This window comes from Papaver somniferum, chromosome 3 (genome assembly GCF_003573695.1).
Source record: "Papaver somniferum cultivar HN1 chromosome 3, ASM357369v1, whole genome shotgun sequence".
Lineage (NCBI taxonomy): Eukaryota > Viridiplantae > Streptophyta > Magnoliopsida > Ranunculales > Papaveraceae > Papaver > Papaver somniferum.
Genome location: NC_039360.1, coordinates 201052478 through 201070579, shown reverse-complemented (window position 1 = coordinate 201070579; position 18102 = coordinate 201052478). Strand labels below are relative to the sequence as shown.

Genomic DNA, 18102 nt, shown 5'->3' with positions numbered 1-18102 from the left:
ACTATAGGAGAACACACGGTCAATAAAGCGTTATTAGACCTAGGTGCAAGTGTTAACCTACTGCCATATTCTGTTTATGAGCAGTTAGGTCTTGGGGAGTTGAAACCAACATCTATCACTCTACAACTGGCAGACCGATCTGTCAAGATTCCTCGTGGAGTGGTCGAAGATGTTTTGATCAAGGTTGACAAATTCTATTTTCCCGTAGACTTCATTGTCTTAGACACTCAACCTGTACAAAACCCAGACTGTCACATTCCTGTCATCTTAGGACGTCCTTTCTTGGCTACGTCCAACGCGATCATCAACTGTCGGAATGGAGTGTTAAAACTGTCTTTTGGTAACATGACGGTAGAATTGAATGTGTTCGATATTAGTCAACAACCTGTGAATCTTGATGATGATGATGTGCATGAAGTTAATATGATTGAAGGATTAATGCAAGATTCGTTGACTAACATTCTATCCGTTGACCCCTTTCAAGCATGTATGGAGAACTTTAACCCTGATTTCTATGATGATGCATACTGTAGTGACGTCCTATCTCTGCTCGAATCTGTACCTCAAATGGACGTCACTGAAAGGAAATATGAAGTGGAACAACCCCTATTCTCTGATTCCAAGCTTATTCCATCCATTGTTGAGCCACCCAAGCTTGAATTGAAAACATTGCCTAGTACGTTGAAGTACGCATTCCTAGGTTCTTCTGATACTTTACCTGTCATTATTTCATCATGTTTAGACACGGAACAGGAAAGTAAGCTTTTAGAAGTACTTAAGGAACACAAAGAGGCCTTAGGATGGACCATCTCAGATCTCAAAGGAATTAGTCCCACCATTTGCATGCACCACATTAACCTTGAAGAGAATGCCAAACCATCGAGGGAAATGCAAAGGAGACTTAACCTAACATGAGAGATGTAGTCAAAGGAGAGATCCTGAAACTACTTGATGCGGGTATCATATACCCAATTCCCGATAGCAAATGGGTTAGTCCCATTCAAGTTGTGCCTAAGAAGTCAGGCATTACTGTTGTTCAGAACGACAAGAATGAATTAGTCCCTACTCGTACAATCACAGGATGGCGAGTATGCATCGACTACAGGAAGTTGAACACAGTAACAAGGAAGGATCACTTCCCGCTCCCTTTCATTGACCAAATGCTAGAACGTGTGTCTGGACACAGTCACTACTGTTTTCTAGATGGCTTTTCCGGTTATAACCCCATTTTGATTGTGGAGATTTTTGATGTTTGGGGGATAGACTTCATGGGTCCATTTCCCATGTCTGACAGCAAGTTGTACATCCTAGTCGCAGTTGATTACGTTTCTAAGTGGGTAGAAGCCATAGCAACCAGAACAAATGACCACAAGGTGGTACTTTCATTTCTAAAGAGAACATATTTTCACGTTTTGGTACCCCTAGAGCTATCATCAGTGACGGCGGTTCACATTTTCGTAACAAGTACTTTGAGTCTTTAGTACGCAAGTATGGCATAACTCACAAGGTTGCTACTCCGTACCACCCTCAGACTAGTGGACAAGTGGAAGTGTCTAATAGGGAAATTAAGCACATTCTGGAGAAGACGGTCAACCCGTCCAGGAAAGATTGGTCATTGAGATTGAATGATGCTTTATGGGCCTATAGAACAGCTTATAAGACACCAATTGGCATGTCCCCCTATCGTCTAGTGTATGGAAAGCCGTGCCATCTACCTGTGGAATTAGAACATCGTGCCTACTGGGCAATCAAAGAGCTGAACTTTTCTCTGGACGAAGCTGGAATTCAAAGGAAACTTCAACTCAACGAGTTGGAAGAGTTGAGAAATGAGGCTTATGACAGTGCCAAGCTGTACAAGCAGAAGATGAAGATATTTCATGATAAGCGTATTCTGCGCAAATCCTTCACTCCTGGTCAGAAAGTCTTGCTGTATGACTCCCGATTACATCTTTTTCCAGGAAAACTGCGTTCCAGATGGAAGGGTCCGTACCTAGTACGCACAGTTTTTCCTCATGGAGCTGTAGAGCTGGAGGATGTCTCCAACAAGAACGTTTTCAAAGTCAACGGGCAGAGATTAAAGCCATTCCTTGAGCCATTTCCACCCGACATTGAAACAACCGACCTGGAGGACCCAGTCTATGTGGACTAAACTGGTCCACTCTTTCCCTAAATAACCAAAAATTTTCCAAATTTTCCCTAAAAACCAAAATTTTCGTTTTCCCATCAAAACCAAATGTATCCCAACAAAACCAAATTTTTTCCAAAAAGTCCAATCCCATTAAAAACCAAATTTTCTTGTAGATAATGTGTTAGTTAAATTTCCTTTTGTATATTTTGTGCTCATCCATTGTGACTGCTAATATGATGGATTTTTGCCTTGAATAACGGAGTTTTAATCGAGCTACCACCGTACAATCGGGTATTCTCTCTCCTTTTACTCTACTCAGCATGTTCCTCTTCATATATTGTTTTATAATTCTTTCCATATTTTGAAACATTGAGGACAATGTTTAGTTTAGGTTTGGGGGTATAGAGTAGATACCATGATAATTTGCTATAATTGAAAACGAACTCCTTCTTCTTTTGAAAAAAATTGAAAAATTCCAAAAAAAAAAAAAAAAAAAAAAAATTGAAAAATCAAAATTCAAAAAAATTAAAATTAAAAAAAAAAACATAAAAGGAGCTCATTTACCTTGAAATGTTGACTCTTGTGCAAATATGTATTTTTATTAGGAGTCTTAGTCTAGATATTTAGGCACCCTGATTCTAGCACAATTCACATAGTGATAAGAAATTTGCACGCGCACGATCTACCAATACATGTATGGCCTCGATCTTCAAGGTGTTGGATAGGAAGTTACGATTGCCAATCACTTTAGAATACTGAACGAAACTTGACTAGCTTGTTCTTTGGTTGGTTGGGATAGAAGGTGGAGGTTACATTAAGAAAGACAACCATCGAATTTAACTGGGTGCATCAAAAAGGGCTACCTCTTGCAAAGTGTCATGTAATCTTTTGTTTCCTTTTGTATATTATCAAAAGTGTTTCCTTGTCAAAAAAAAAAAAAAAAAAAAAAAAAAAAAAAAAAAAAAAAGAAAAACAAAAAAAAAAAAAAAAATCAAGTATTTATCAATTCCATCATCTCTTGTTCCAAAAATAAAAAGAGATTGTCAATGTAAATAAGAGTCATGTAAATAGTCATCTTTTGTTTCATTGTAATAAGCAAGGAGGGTGTATGCCATTGATGTACAACGCGAGAAATTGTGAAATACCTCCAACTCATTCACAATTCTCGTAAAGTCCGGACAGCTAGCTAGATTTCGACCTCAGTTCTTAGCCTGAGAAACTATCTCTTGGTGATTAGTAGTCATGACTTCAGATCTTTCTTTACACATGTGTAGATACACTTTACACTCTTATCACATGTTCTTATTTGTTGGATGGGGGCGTCAACGTGGGTTGATTATCAACCACGATTTGTCTCTCGACCTTTCCTAACTCCGAGAGCAAATGGTGGACGTGCATAGGAAAAAAAGCCACATCCAGGACCGTCAGATCAGCAAAAACACATTTATTTTGTTAGAATGATTTTGTTTAGCCACGAATGGGAAGAAAGAAAAGGAAACAATACAAAATGTTTATAATTAAAAGGACCTATTTACAATAACAAAAGTTTGCTAGCTGTAATTACCTGGAAGACTGAATTAAATCTTAATCCAACGGTTTGTGAATCCATCCAACGACTGACAAGTTGTTTGCTTATAAAGTTTTCCGGCGCAGCTGCGCGGGATAGCACTGCTCTAACAAGTAACATATATTTATCAGGAGTTTTCTAAAGTATACAACCCGTAACACCAATTACACAATACTTCGGAAATCTATTAAAATCTCTGGAAATCACAAAAAATATTTATCGTGTAAATCCCTGTAAACATGGAGAATAATGGGACAATCAGTAAATAATCAACAAATCCGAGAAATATGTGAAATATACACTCGTTAGAGAAGTGCGAACGGATTTGGACTCAATTAAAACATTTGGACTTAATTAAAACACGGTGGCCTGATTAATTAATCGAACCGGAATAAATAACAACTAGATTTAATCGAGTTGCTACTAGTACTGGTTTCCTTTAATTTTTTATTTTATTCTTTTATTTTTTAACCTAGATACGTTCTAGACTAGACTCCAGAGTACCTTGAATCAAAATCCGCATTAAGTGTTTCTGTCCCGAAATAGATCAAATTCATACTGAAAACCCCAGGTTTTGAACATTAGAATCCATTTCTCTTCGTTTTCAATTTAATCACATAAATCTACATATTTTCTCTTCGTTTTAATTGCTTGATTCCGATGGGGGAGTGGAAAATTGAAGAAATGACACTTCCCGCCTTGTTCGAAAAAGCGCGGAAAATTTACTCCATGGATTGTGATTCAGCAACAAATCAGGTAAAAAGAACCATAATTTGAGTTCGCTGAGTTTTTTTTTTTGTATTTTCATTTGTTTGAATTGTTTTTTAGTTTAATTTGGGGATTTTTCAGGAAATTATAAAAAGAGGGTGTGAAGCTCTGGAAACGTGTGATGAGATGATTAATAAACTTGGGTTATTCTCCGCAAATGAAACCAAAGAAGATGTCAGCACTAGTAATCTCAAATATTTGTTGGTAAGTTGATATCAATTACTGGATTCGTTATTAATGTTTGCATTAGATGTAAGCTATTGGAATACTCGTTAGGGTAATGTAGATGTGAAACATACTCTATTTATAAGCACCACTGTGCCATCGCTTAACAAGACTTTTTAGTTTTAGATTAGTGTGATATAGTTGTTTATGTGAATCAATTTTCAAAACGTAAGTTTCTTATTGGTTGTGATTAACATTGATATTTTAACTTGTATTCGTATCAGTAAGTTCAGCTACTAATTTCAAGCTGTATTTAAACTTGTATGATTTTGACGGGTAGTAGTATAACAAAGTATTTGAAAAAAGATAAAATCTATCATATTGAAGACCGAGAAGTGTGTGCTCTAGCCTCTAGGGTATCTGTCTGGTTATGCGACACTCTTCTAAAGTAACCTCGTGTCATATAGGGAAAACTAGTCCGTATGTTTGTTGCTTATGTTCTCTTAGAGAAAGATTTTATTTATATTTGATCTGTCTTCTTTTTTGAATGAATCATGGCACTTAAAAGTGGTGCTTTATTTCTGGCCTTAGTTCTCCTGACTTTTGTACAGGTGCCATTTTATCTTGTGGAGTTGACGGAGAGGCTTTCTAATCGCGACAGGCTAGAAATTGTGAAAACATCTCAGGCTAAATTGAAGGTGAGTCTTGTTACTTGGTAACAGTGATGCAATTGGATACTTTTTGCCAACATATTTTTATTAGTTATAGTGTATTTGTAATGTATCTACTAGTACGACTAATCCAGTTTGTTTCGTAGAAATTTATTACATTTTGTGAGGCAATGGAGCTTGTCCCTGAAGAGGAATTACAGATATCAGCAGAAGAAGCATCAGATACACCTGCAGCTATAAGGGCCAAAAAGGTATTGTTCATGTCATAGGTTTTATTCTTTACTTCCCTACAGACTCCAGCAGTTATCATTATTGTGTTTTATTATTGTACATACATACGGCATGTATATGGTAGCTATCCAATGTCTGCAATTTCTTTGTATTTTTCTCACTATACAGTATTTTCTGTTTTATCCATTCAGATTGGGAGATTTAGACGCCAGAGAGCTGCGGAGATGAAGCTGCAGGAAATAAAAGAACGTAAGGAGCGGCGGGAAAGGTCTCTCAGAGCATCAGCTCTATCCACTCCAGTAGAGGCTGGAGAGGAAGATGCACTGGATGATGATGGGGAGGAAGAACGTGAGGTTAGCTTCTGATTCAAAGAACTATATGCCGTCTGATTTACTCTCTATTCAATTTAACATGTGTGATGGTATTCTGTATTCTAATTATTTTGGCGTAATGCCATTGTTCACATCTGATCATAGCCGACAATTCTGTTTCCAAGATTAATTCAAGTAGCAAGAAATTAGAGGACTGGGTATTTTTAATGGTCACTCTCCAACAGTTCTAATAAAGCAAAAATAAATAAATAAAGTGTTGCACATCTCCAATTTGCCTTTTAGATCAGATGGTTATATAGTGGTCTAAGTCTACGGAGGTTAGCTAATAGATAATATACTCATTTGGGAGGTAGTTTTTAATGGTCACTCTCCAACAGTTCTAAAAAAAACAAAAAAAAAGAAGGTTGCGGCATCTCCAATTTTCCTTTAAATCAGAATAGTTATATAGTGGTCTAACTCTAAGTCTGCGGAGGTTAGCTAATAGATAATATACTCAATTGGGAGGGTAGTTTTTAATGGTCACTCTCTAAAGTTTTAAAAAAAGCAAAAAAAGAAAAGTTGCAACATCTCCAGTTTTCCTTTAAATCAGTATGTTTATTACTGGTCTAAGCTTACGGAGGTTAATATACTTAATTGGGAGACAGTGAGATCTATCTTGTTATTTAGGAATTTTAAGAACCCCTTCACTCCTATGTCTTAAAAATGATAGAAGTTAGAGCAGAGTGGACTTGTGGTTATCAAACAAAAGAAAAGGGAAACAAATTAAGAACTGGGTAGACTTATTCAGTTGCGAACTAATCTGCAACATGAAACATATAAGCAAAAGTGTATCTGAAAATAGACAAGGCTGTAGAGGTGACAGGAAATTGTGGTAATTGCTGGTGATATCCAAAAGAATATCTAGTCGATGAAGATTGTATGGCTGTGAAAGGGATGCTTTTGTGGGTGGTTGATTGGGAGTCTGATGAGAGAGGTGCACTTCGTCTAATGGCAATGGAAGTTGTGGCACCACAAAACGAACAAAGATAGATTCTAAGAAGTTCATCAACTAGTAGATTTGGTATTCAGCATTCTTAGACAGTCAGACTATCGTGGAACTTCTTTCTTCTATAGGTCACGGTGATATTTTTTTTGTGTTTCCAAGTATTCTCTGAAGTACTCCAAGAACGCCTTTTAAAGTAAACAAGTAACTAAGTACTGTCTGATGCATCATATTTTGCAACTGGCTTCCTTTGTGTTAGAATATTTGTTTTCACTTTATCTAAGTTAATTTCTTTTTGTCAGGCATGGCTTACCACCACCATCTCACTGTCTATCTGTAAGGTTGTGTGCTTGTAATCTGAATATAAGAAGTACCGTAAAATGCGGCTATACTCTATTAATGTACAGTGTCTTAATCAGAACTCTGCAAAAATCAATTAACAGGCCTTGATCTGTTGGAAATGCTGAAGAAAGAAGAAGAAATGCTTTCCGCTGTGAGGGAAAAGCAGTTACAGGTATCAAGGTTTTGTTTGATGTTACTGAATTTGTTCGATGTAGCATGTGTCTTTATGTTTTTTTCTGAACAAACATCTAGATGGTAAGCATGTGGATGATATATAAATACAAATCTATCAATTTGATGGAGAATTGAACCTTGGACAATGATAAGTGTTGTTTCTTCGCTTCTCTGTCTACAATTTCGTACTCAGTTTGACCTTTTTAAGTTGGAACCTTGGAGAGGGAGACTTCTTTGTTAAGTATGTGTTTTTAAGCATTTTGTTCTAAATCTTAGATGTAAAGTACTTTGTAATTGCTTTTTTGAATTTCGAGTTTGGCGTGTTTTTGAACTGCATCTCAGAATGGGGACGGCGAGATAACTCGTGAGATTCTTGATGAACGCATCGAAATGGCAGAATTGTGGCACCGCAATGCAGCCACTCGGATGAAGTCTACAAGACCAGTGCAGCCAATAACTTGTGCAACATTTGCCCAAGACGTCGTAGAAGGGAGAGCAAAGGTCTCTGAGGCACATGACCATAACACCAGCCGCTAATATTGGGCCACAGAGTCTTACGGGTGGAAGATTCACAAGTGAGAGAGAAAGGCTTGCTGCCCAAGTTTTCCAACCTGGCCACAGGTTCGACTACTTCCTTCTCAAACAATCCATCTGTATTTTTCAAATGCGGATAACGAAACACTCTATGTGGTCATTTTTGTTTAGCATCCATAACTAAGACATGCTTCTTAGTCTTAGTCTGGAAATTAGTTCCTGGCCTATAACTGGTTAAAGTCTTGTCTTAATTAAAAAAAGAAAGAAAGTTGGTGCCTAATCAATTTAGGTCCACCATGGGTCTAAATCTTAACAAATAATCCATTGAAGTATAATTGATGTTGCAATCTCTACCTTTGGCAAAGTGAATACTCTTGATGAACATTAGCTGTACGCGACACATGAACGAGAAGTGTTTGTAAATAAATAATCGGGAGCCAAAGTGTTGTCAACTTGATCACACATAGTTTCATTCATGGACTTACTTTCTTTCTTGTTTGATGATGATAATAATAGGTTACCAACCATGAGCATAGAGGAAGCTGGATTGAAAGAAATGGAGATGATGAACAAGTGGCAAGAGATGAATCTAAAATTGTACGAGGAAGCCACTACATCATGGCATACTGAAAGGCCAAAACCTGGAGCACCCACTGATGAGGATGAAGAAGAAGATGAGGAAGCGTCTCACCAAAGCAGTTGCTTGGGATGACTGGAAAGATGAAAATCCTCGTGGAGCGGGCAACAAGAAACTAACTCCTTGTGGGTAAACCATTGAAGGTACACACTTCGTAGGCCCTTGATGTATTCTTGCAAACCAGTTACAGGATGTTCCTTCCTGCTGCAGATTCTTATTAGATCCATCTAATGTTGTTGGTTTCCATCTGAACACGTTTATTTATAATTTTGAAATTTAATTTTAAATGTATGATGAAATAAATATTCTCCTCCTAGTTAGCAAAAAGAAATTAAATGACATGTAGATATCCAGATTGTCTTTTTATTTGACACCTGAAAGGAGTTTGGCTCTGCAGATGTAATGAAATAGCCACTAATCCTTCTTTATGTGCTAATTTTTTTTTTTGATAAGAAGACAACTTTTATTTATGTAATAGAGGAAGTTTGCAAAATATACAAGATAGGAGCTAAGCCTAGCTTAACTCTTTCTAGGATGTTTTTTCTTACATTTTCACTCACATTCTCCGTAGAGAAAAATTTAACTTTCCTAGTTCTTGCTTCCTTAGATAGCTTGTCTTCGAATCAACATATATCCTAGATTTATACATAAAGGAAACCGGATAATAATTTCCAAAAGAAAATTTGCATCCTAGATTTATACATAAGGAAACAGGATAATAATTTACAAAAGAAAATTTGCATCGATAGATGATGAGTGCCAATATTGTATATATTTTATCCTTTTTTGTTTGGCATTTTAACTCATCTTTTATGCATTAATTCTACATTTTATCCCATATCCTGTATTTTCAGTGTTTTCAAGAATAAATATTTTTATTAATTAATTTTGCATTTTTAGGTAATAAATAAAGTTCGGATGAGTCGCGGAGCGAAAAGAGCAGAAAAGTAGTGAAAGCCGGGAGAAATTACGCAAGGAAGCCGCGAAGAATGGTGCGCACAACCTCATTTTCTACACACAAAAGCGCCTCCGTTCTCAGCCGTCATCAGTTCCCAAAAGCATCCGATGGTCGCTCCTTCATAGAGCATCAAATCTGAAGTCTCTGCCAAGCACCACACGCTGAAATTCCAAGCCTTCAGATTAGATTGTTTGTTGAATCCAACGGTCGCTCCCTTGCTGTTCATCAACGTCTGATATCTCCGCCTTACACTACAACACCTAACCCCATCTAGAGCCGTTAACTTTGTTGTATAAAAAAAATCCAGCGGTCGCTACAAGCTTCACTTCATCTCACCGTCCGATTGATCTTTCATCTCCCTATCCCACGGCGCAGCGTCGCAGATCATCACACTCGATACGCCCACCTAACACCCAAGTATCGAACACCCTATACCAGCCAAACGCACTCTTTCTTCTTTTCTTCTCCATCTCTTCTTCCTTCAGAACCCGTACCACCACCATGTCCGTCCCATCACCACCATCTTCCCCCAAATCACTCCACCATCCTCTCCCCAAATCATTCAACCATCACCATTCGAGCCATCATCCCCTACTCCTCCTCTAGCTTTCTATAACATCAATTCCTCGATCTTTTCCTCTCACAGGAACCCTAAGAGAAATTGATGGAATAGATGAGCTAGAAAAGCAATTAGGGCATGGGAGAAAAAGAGAAGCATCAGGAGAAGGATTGGAGGCATGGGTCGACATCCATCAGTGTCAACAGTGATTAGGTAAAAAAAATTTTTAAAGAACCCTAATTTTTCTGATTTGGGATTTTTTGGGGAAATACTTGTACGCTAATTGAAGCATGGGTTAGTCCAATTAGGGTTGTTATCATAGTTAGGTAGGGATTTTATTGATTTATTTTGTATTTTCACCCAACCTTAATTGGACTGATGTAGTCCTGATTTTTGGGGATTTTTGTAATTGGGTATAAATGGGTTTGGGGGAAGTATTAGAGGGAGACTATTTACCTCTCTGGACTAGCCAGTAGAGAATGAACAAAATTTTGTTGAATTTCAAATTTCAATACTTATCAGTAGAATATGCTTATGTGTTTTGTTATCTCAAATGATGCTACTGTGTGCTTGAATTTTACATATGTTGAATGTGATTTGTTTTTTTAAACTGGTTAGCATGAGCTAATCACTTTCAGGCCAAGGCTCAGTGAAGCCTTGTGCACTGTCAATGGTGATTGAGCTAGGATAATTCTTTCTTCTGCTGTGTTTGAATGTGTATTTGAGAGAGGCCAATGCTTATAGAGCCTGTGATTGGCTGTACTGTCAAAAGACAGCCAATGCTAGGGGTAGCCTAGCAAGCAAGTTGGTGTTCTCTCATTTCTAGTTGTATGCTTAGGAAAGAACTTAACCTAGACCATGTTACTTGATTAGGATACAAGGTGGATCATATGCTTTGGCTTGCCCACCACTTCTCTTTTAATCAATCTTAATTTCAGTCACTTTTTCAAGTTCTGTGTTTTTGCATTTCAGCTTTATTTCATGCCTTTTATGTTCCTGCATCTTGTAGCTACTGTGCACTGAAGGCAGTGCACAATCTTGCCTCTTGCCCTTGGCTGCCAAGCCTTGGTAGTTTGTTGCTTTTTCTTAACTGCTCCTTTGTTGCCTTACCCTGCATTTTTGGTTCTTGCTTATCTTTCCTTGCTTTGGTTCTTAACCTGCTTCTTCTTTTGCCCTACTCATGTTCTTGTTTCTTGCCTGCAACCTTGCCTGCCCTTAGCTTATACCACATCTTAGTTAGGAAAACTTCTCATATGCTCCTCTCCCTGTGGACAAACCCCTACTCACATTTATTATAAATCTTGACCTTGTATACTTGCAAGTGTTTTTGTGTGCATCTTTAGAATTCACACCAAGTTTTTGGCGCCGCTGCCGGGGAGCTGGCTTGCCATATTTTTGAAGTTTTCTAGCTGTTGTGGCCTTGTTGTGCTTGCATAGTTGTGTGTGTTTCATTGCTATCTTGTTCACTGCTAACTGCTGCTGGAGCTGTGCATTATTTGTGTTGCTGCAAATCCTTCTGCAAAGCCTGCTGCTGCTGTTGCTTTGCTGTTCTGCTTCTGCTGGCTGTTCTGTGCTGTTTTCGCTTGTTGCTGCGCCAAAGTCTTGCTTGCCTTCTGCTTTTCTGTGTCTGTTGCTGCTGGTGAACCAAAGCAACTGCTGCTGCCAAGTGAAGCTGCTGCTGCCAAGCTGTTGCTGTGCCAAGCTTGCTGCCAACTAAGCTGCCTAGCTGCTGCTCTGTTGCTGTTCTTCTGATCCACTTGCTGCCAACTTGCTGCCAACTGCTGCCAAGGCCTGCTGCCAACCTCTTCTGCTGGGCTTGTGCAACAATCTCTGAACTGGGCTTGAACCAACTGAGCTGGGCTCAGTAACCTCAACTTCTGCTCTTGGGCTTGCAACTTCAGCTGGGCTCCGTTGCTGCTGCTGCTGGGCTCTGCTCACTGCTGCTGCTGGCTTGGACGTGAGCTGCTAGGACGATCCTAAAGCCCAACTGGGCCTTGCAACTAAAAGGGGACTAAAAGCCTATTTTTGGGCTTCCCTCCAAAAACAAGTAAGCCTAACCCATGAGTTAACCCACTTGGGCCTCATTTAAATTCAAATTTGGGCTTGTAATAATTTATTTAATTATTTATTTTGGGATTGTAATAATTTTTATTTTCTTTTTTTTATTTGGGATTGTAATTTTTTTATTTTCTTTTTTGTTTTTCTTTTTTTTTTCTTATTTTCTTTTTTCTTTTATGGGTTTGTTTTAATTATTATTATTGTTTTTATTTTCTTTTATGAGTTGTGATAATTTATGCTAGGTTTAGTTCAAAAATTTTCAAAAACCCAAAATTTTTAAACCAAAAACAAAACCCCTTCTTTAAACCAAAACCCATTCAAAAACCAAATCTTCATAACCCTTGGGCCAAATTGTTTCCGATTGCTCTGTCTGACCAACATGTTAGTTAAGGTACCTACTAGGACATGATTGTGACCTACAGAGACCAGACAAACAGACTTGTTAGAATTAACCCAGACGAACCTATCGAAATTCTAAGTTCTGAGGGAGACAGTCCAGATCAACCAGAAACAATGGGAGAACCACGTACCCTCAAGGATTATATGTACCCAACTAGAGCCAGTCAACCTCTGTATTGCTGCCCGAGGCTAATGGCCATTATGAGCTGAAATCTAGCACAATACAGATGCTTCCTATTTTTAGAGGTGTTGAGAATGAAAACCCGTTACCACCACGTGAGAGAATTCGAGGAAATTTGTGGAACTCTGCGTTTCACTCAAATGACCGACGAAACCCTGAAGTTAAGGCTTTTTCCTTTTCCCTGAAAGATAAGGCAAAGGCCTGGCTCTATGCTTTACAGCCTCAATCCATCATGACATGGGATGACCTCATAAAGGAGTTTTTCAAAAAGTTTTTCCCGAACCACAAGACTGCGACAATTCGTCAAAGTCTGAATAGCTTTGTGCAATTAGAAGGTGAGACCTTAGCTAGATACCTGGAGAGATTCAATGAATTATTGCTCCAATGTCCCCATCATGGTTTTGAAAAATGGAGACTTGTGCAAATTTTGTATGAAGGTCTAGATGTGTCCACCCGAACAACGGTTGAGTCGATGTGTAATGGTCTATTCGTAGATAAAACTGCTGACGCGTCTTGGGACTTCTTGATTGAAGTAGCTGAAAAGACGCAACAGTGGGAATCCATCCGTGAAACCAGAAAGACTACATCCGAAGCAAAGGCTTTTAGGATTGAAGCGGATTTTGAGGGAGAGCAAACATGGCATCAATAGTTAGGAGATTAGAAGAGTTAGAACTACATAAAAATTCAAAACCTTCCACCACTACTCTCCGAGAACATGTCGCTTCATCTGTTTGTGCTGCTTGTAACGACCCCAACCATCAATTCCAAAATTGTCCAGATTTGCTTGCAATCCAGGAGTCTAGGCTTGAACAGGCACATGCCATGTTTCAGAAACCAGAGCATAACCCTTATTCACAGACCTACAATCCAGGATGGAGAAACCACCCTAACTTTTCATGGTCAAAAGGACCCACTCAAGGAGGACCATCTCAACCCAATCAGAGCTATCAACCCAATCAGAGCTATCAAAAATCAAGCTATCATCAGGGATATCAGAACAATCAAGGTTATCAACACCCGAGAAACCCTCAACAACAATCAAACTCTCAACAACAATCATATCCTCAACACAATACCGACAAGAGATTGTCCACCTTAGAGGAAATGTTCCAGAGTTTGATGCAAAGTCAGAAAAATCTAGATCAAAAGATGGATCAAATATGTGAGAGAGAAAAGGGTAAACTTCCGAGCCAACCCCAACAAAATCCAAAGAGGATATTTCAAACAGGCACAACATCCTGCACTGAAACCTCACCTGATCAAATCCATGCCATTACCACCCTCCGAAGTGGTAAAGTCATCGAGAACAACGTAGGGCGAACCTAATGAGTCTGATACAAATTCCACGTTGTCTCCACAACCCCAGAAAACCAAAGAATCTGAGCAAGTTGGAAAATCTGACAATTCTACTGCTGTGAATGTCCCTTTGCCAACTCATCTTCCTGTTGCTCCATTTCCTCAAAGATTGATCTATCAACAGAAAAGTACCCATTACAATGAGATGTTAGATCTGTTCAAGAGAGTCAACATCAACATTCCTTTTCTTGAAGCAATCAAGCAAATCCCTGCTTATGCCAAATTCCTCAAAGACTTGTACTCAAAAGCGCAAGCTCAATGTGCAAAAACGTGCTTTCTTAGCTGAGCAGGTAAGTTCCATCATTCTGAACAAAACTCCACCCAAGTTTAGGGATCCAGGATGTCCAACAATTTCTTGCACTATAGGAGAACACACGGTCAATAAAGCGTTATTAGACCTAGGTGCAAGTGTTAACCTACTGCCATATTCTGTTTATGAGCAGTTAGGTCTTGGGGAGTTGAAACCAACATCTATCACTCTACAACTGGCAGACCGATCTGTCAAGATTCCTCGTGGAGTGGTCGAAGATGTTTTGATCAAGGTTGACAAATTCTATTTTCCCGTAGACTTCATTGTCTTAGACACTCAACCTGTACAAAACCCAGACTGTCACATTCCTGTCATCTTAGGACGTCCTTTCTTGGCTACGTCCAACGCGATCATCAACTGTCGGAATGGAGTGTTAAAACTGTCTTTTGGTAACATGACGGTAGAATTGAATGTGTTCGATATTAGTCAACAACCTGTGAATCTTGATGATGATGATGTGCATGAAGTTAATATGATTGAAGGATTAATGCAAGATTCGTTGACTAACATTCTATCCGTCGACCCCTTTCAAGCATGTATGGAGAACTTTAACCCTGATTTCTATGATGATGCATACTGTAGTGACGTCCTATCTCTGCTCGAATCTGTACCTCAAATGGACGTCACTGAAAGGAAATATGAAGTGGAACAACCCCTATTCTCTGATTCCAAGCTTATTCCATCCATTGTTGAGCCACCCAAGCTTGAATTGAAAACCATTGCCTAGTACGTTGAAGTACGCATTCCTAGGTTCTTCTGATACTTTACCTGTCATTATTTCATCATGTTTAGACACGGAACAGGAAAGGATAAGCTTTTAGAAGTACTTAAGGAACACAAGAGGCCTTAGGATGGACCATCTCAGATCTCAAAGGAATTAGTCCCACCATTTGCATGCACCACATTAACCTTGAAGAGAATGCCAAACCATCGAGGGAAATGCAAAGGAGACTCCTAACATGAGAGATGTAGTCAAAGGAGAGATCCTGAAACTACTTGATGCGGGTATCATATACCCAATTCCCGATAGCAAATGGGTTAGTCCCATTCAAGTTGTGCCTAAGAAGTCAGGCATTACTGTTGTTCAGAACGACAAGAATGAATTAGTCCCTACTCGTACAATCACAGGATGGCGAGTATGCATCGACTACAGGAAGTTGAACACAGTAACAAGGAAGGATCACTTCCCGCTCCCTTTCATTGACCAAATGCTAGAACGTGTGTCTGGACACAGTCACTACTGTTTTCTAGATGGCTTTTCCGGTTATAACCCCATTTTGATTGTGGAGATTTTTGATGTTTGGGGGATAGACTTCATGGGTCCATTTCCCATGTCTGACAGCAAGTGTGTACATCCTAAATCTCCAGGTGATTACGTTTCTAAGTGGGTAGAAATCGGGTAAAGGCCCCTAGCAACCAAACAAATTACCACAAGGTGTGGACTTTCATTCATTCTAAAAGAGAACATATTTTCACGTTTTGGTACCCCTAGAGCTATCATCAGTGACGGCGTTCACATTTTCGTAACAAGTACTTTGAGTCTTTAGTACGCAAGTATGGCATAACTCACAAGTTGCTACTCTACACTTCCGGCTACTCCGTACCACCCTCAGACTAGTGGACAAGTGGAAGTGTCTAATAGGGAAATTAAGCACATTCTGGAGAAGACGGTCAACCCGTCCAGGAAAGATTGGTCATTGAGATTGAATGATGCTTTATGGGCCTATAGAACAGCTTATAAGACACCAATTGGCATGTCCCCCTATCGTCTAGTGTATGGAAAGCCGTGCCATCTACCTGTGGAATTAGAACATCGTGCCTACTGGGCAATCAAAGAGCTAAACTTTCTCTGGACGAAGCTGGAATTCAAAGGAAACTTCAACTCAACGAGTTGGAAAGTTGAGAAATGAGGCCTATGACAGTGCCAAGCTGTACAAGCAGAAGATGAAGATATTTCATGATAAGCGTATTCTGCGCAAATCCTTCACTCCTGGTCAGAAAGTCTTGCTGTATGACTCCCGATTACATCTTTTTCCAGGAAAACTGCGTTCCAGATGGAAGGGTCCGTACCTAGTACGCACAGTTTTTCCTCATGGAGCTGTAGAGCTAGAGGATGTCTCCAACAAGACGTTTTCAAAGTCAACGGGCAGAGATTAAAGTCATTCCTTGAGCCATTTCCACCACCCGACATTGAAACAACCGACCTAGAGGACCCAGTCTATGTGGACTAAACTGGTCCACTCTTTCCCTAAATAACCAAAAAAATTTTCCAAATCTTTCCCTAAAAACCAAAATTTTTCGTTTTCCCATCAAAACCAAATGTATCCCAACAAAACCAAATTTTTTCCAAAAAGTCCAATCCCATGAAAAACCAAATTTTCTTGTAGATAATGTGTTAGTTAAATTTCCTTTTGTATATATTTTGTGCTCATCCATTGTGACTGCTAATATGATGGATTTTTGCCTTGAAATAACGGAGTTTTAAATCGAGCTACCACCGTACAATCGGGTATTCTCTCTCCTTTTACTCTACTCAGCATGTTCCTCTTCATATATTGTTTTATAATTCTTTCCATATTTTGAAACATTGAGGACAATGTTTAGTTTAGGTTTGGGGGTATAGAGTAGATACCATGATAATTTGCTATAATTAAAAACGAACTCCTTCTTCTTTTTGAAAAAAATTGAAAAATTCCAAAAAAAAAAAAAAAAAAAAAAAAAAAAAAAAAAAAAAATTGAAAAATCAAAAATTCAAAAAAATTAAAAAATTGAAAAAATCATAAAAATGGAGCTCATTTACCTTGAAATGTTGACTCTTGTGCAAATATGTATTTTTATTAGGAGTCTTAATCTAGATATTTAGGCACCCTGATTCTAGCACAATTCACATAGTGATAAGAAATTTGCACGCGCACGATCTACCAATACATGTATGACCTCGATCTTCAAGGTGTTGGATAGGAAGTTACGATTGCCAATCACTTTAGAATACTGAACGAAACTTGACTAGCTTGTTCTTTGGTTGGTTGGGATAGAAGATGGAGGTTACATTAAGAAAGACAACCATCGAATTTAACTGGGTGCATCAAAAAGGGCTACCTCTTGCAAAGTGTCATGTAATCTTTTGTTTCCTTTTGTATATTTATCAAAAGTGTTTCCTTGTCAAAAAAAAAAAAAAAAAAAAAAAAAAAAAAAAAAAATTATCAGAAAAATACCAAAAAAAAAAAAAAAAAATCAAGTATTTATCAATTCCATCATCTCTTGTTCCAAAAATAAAAAGAGATTTGTCAATGTAAATAAGAGTCATGTAAATAGTCATCTTTTGTTTCATTGTAATAAGCAAGGAGGGTGTATGCCATTGATGTACAACGCGAGAAATTGTGAAATACCTCCAACTCATTCACAATTCTCGTAAAGTCCGGACAGCTAGCTAGATTTCGACCTCAGTTCTTAGCCTGAGAAACTATCTCTTGGTGATTAGTAGTCATGACTTCAGATCTTTCTTTACACATGTGTAGATACACTTTACACTCTTATCACATGTTCTTATTTGTTGGATGGGGGCGTCAACGTGGGTTGATTATCAACCACGATTTGTCTCTCGACCTTTCCTAACTCCGAGAGCAAATGGTGGACGTGCATAGGAAAAAAAGCCACATCCAGGACCGTCAGATCAGCAAAAACACATTTATTTTTGTTAGAATGATTTTGTTTAGCCACGAATGGGAAGAAAGAAAAGGAAACAATACA

General features: G+C 38.5%; 1 pseudogene; it reads left to right on the top strand.

Moving 5' to 3' along the window:
• Nucleotides 1-4100: 4100 nt before the first annotated feature.
• LOC113358422 lies at nt 4101-8675 on the top strand (annotated as a pseudogene).
• The last annotated feature ends 9427 nt before the right edge of the window (nt 8676-18102 follow it).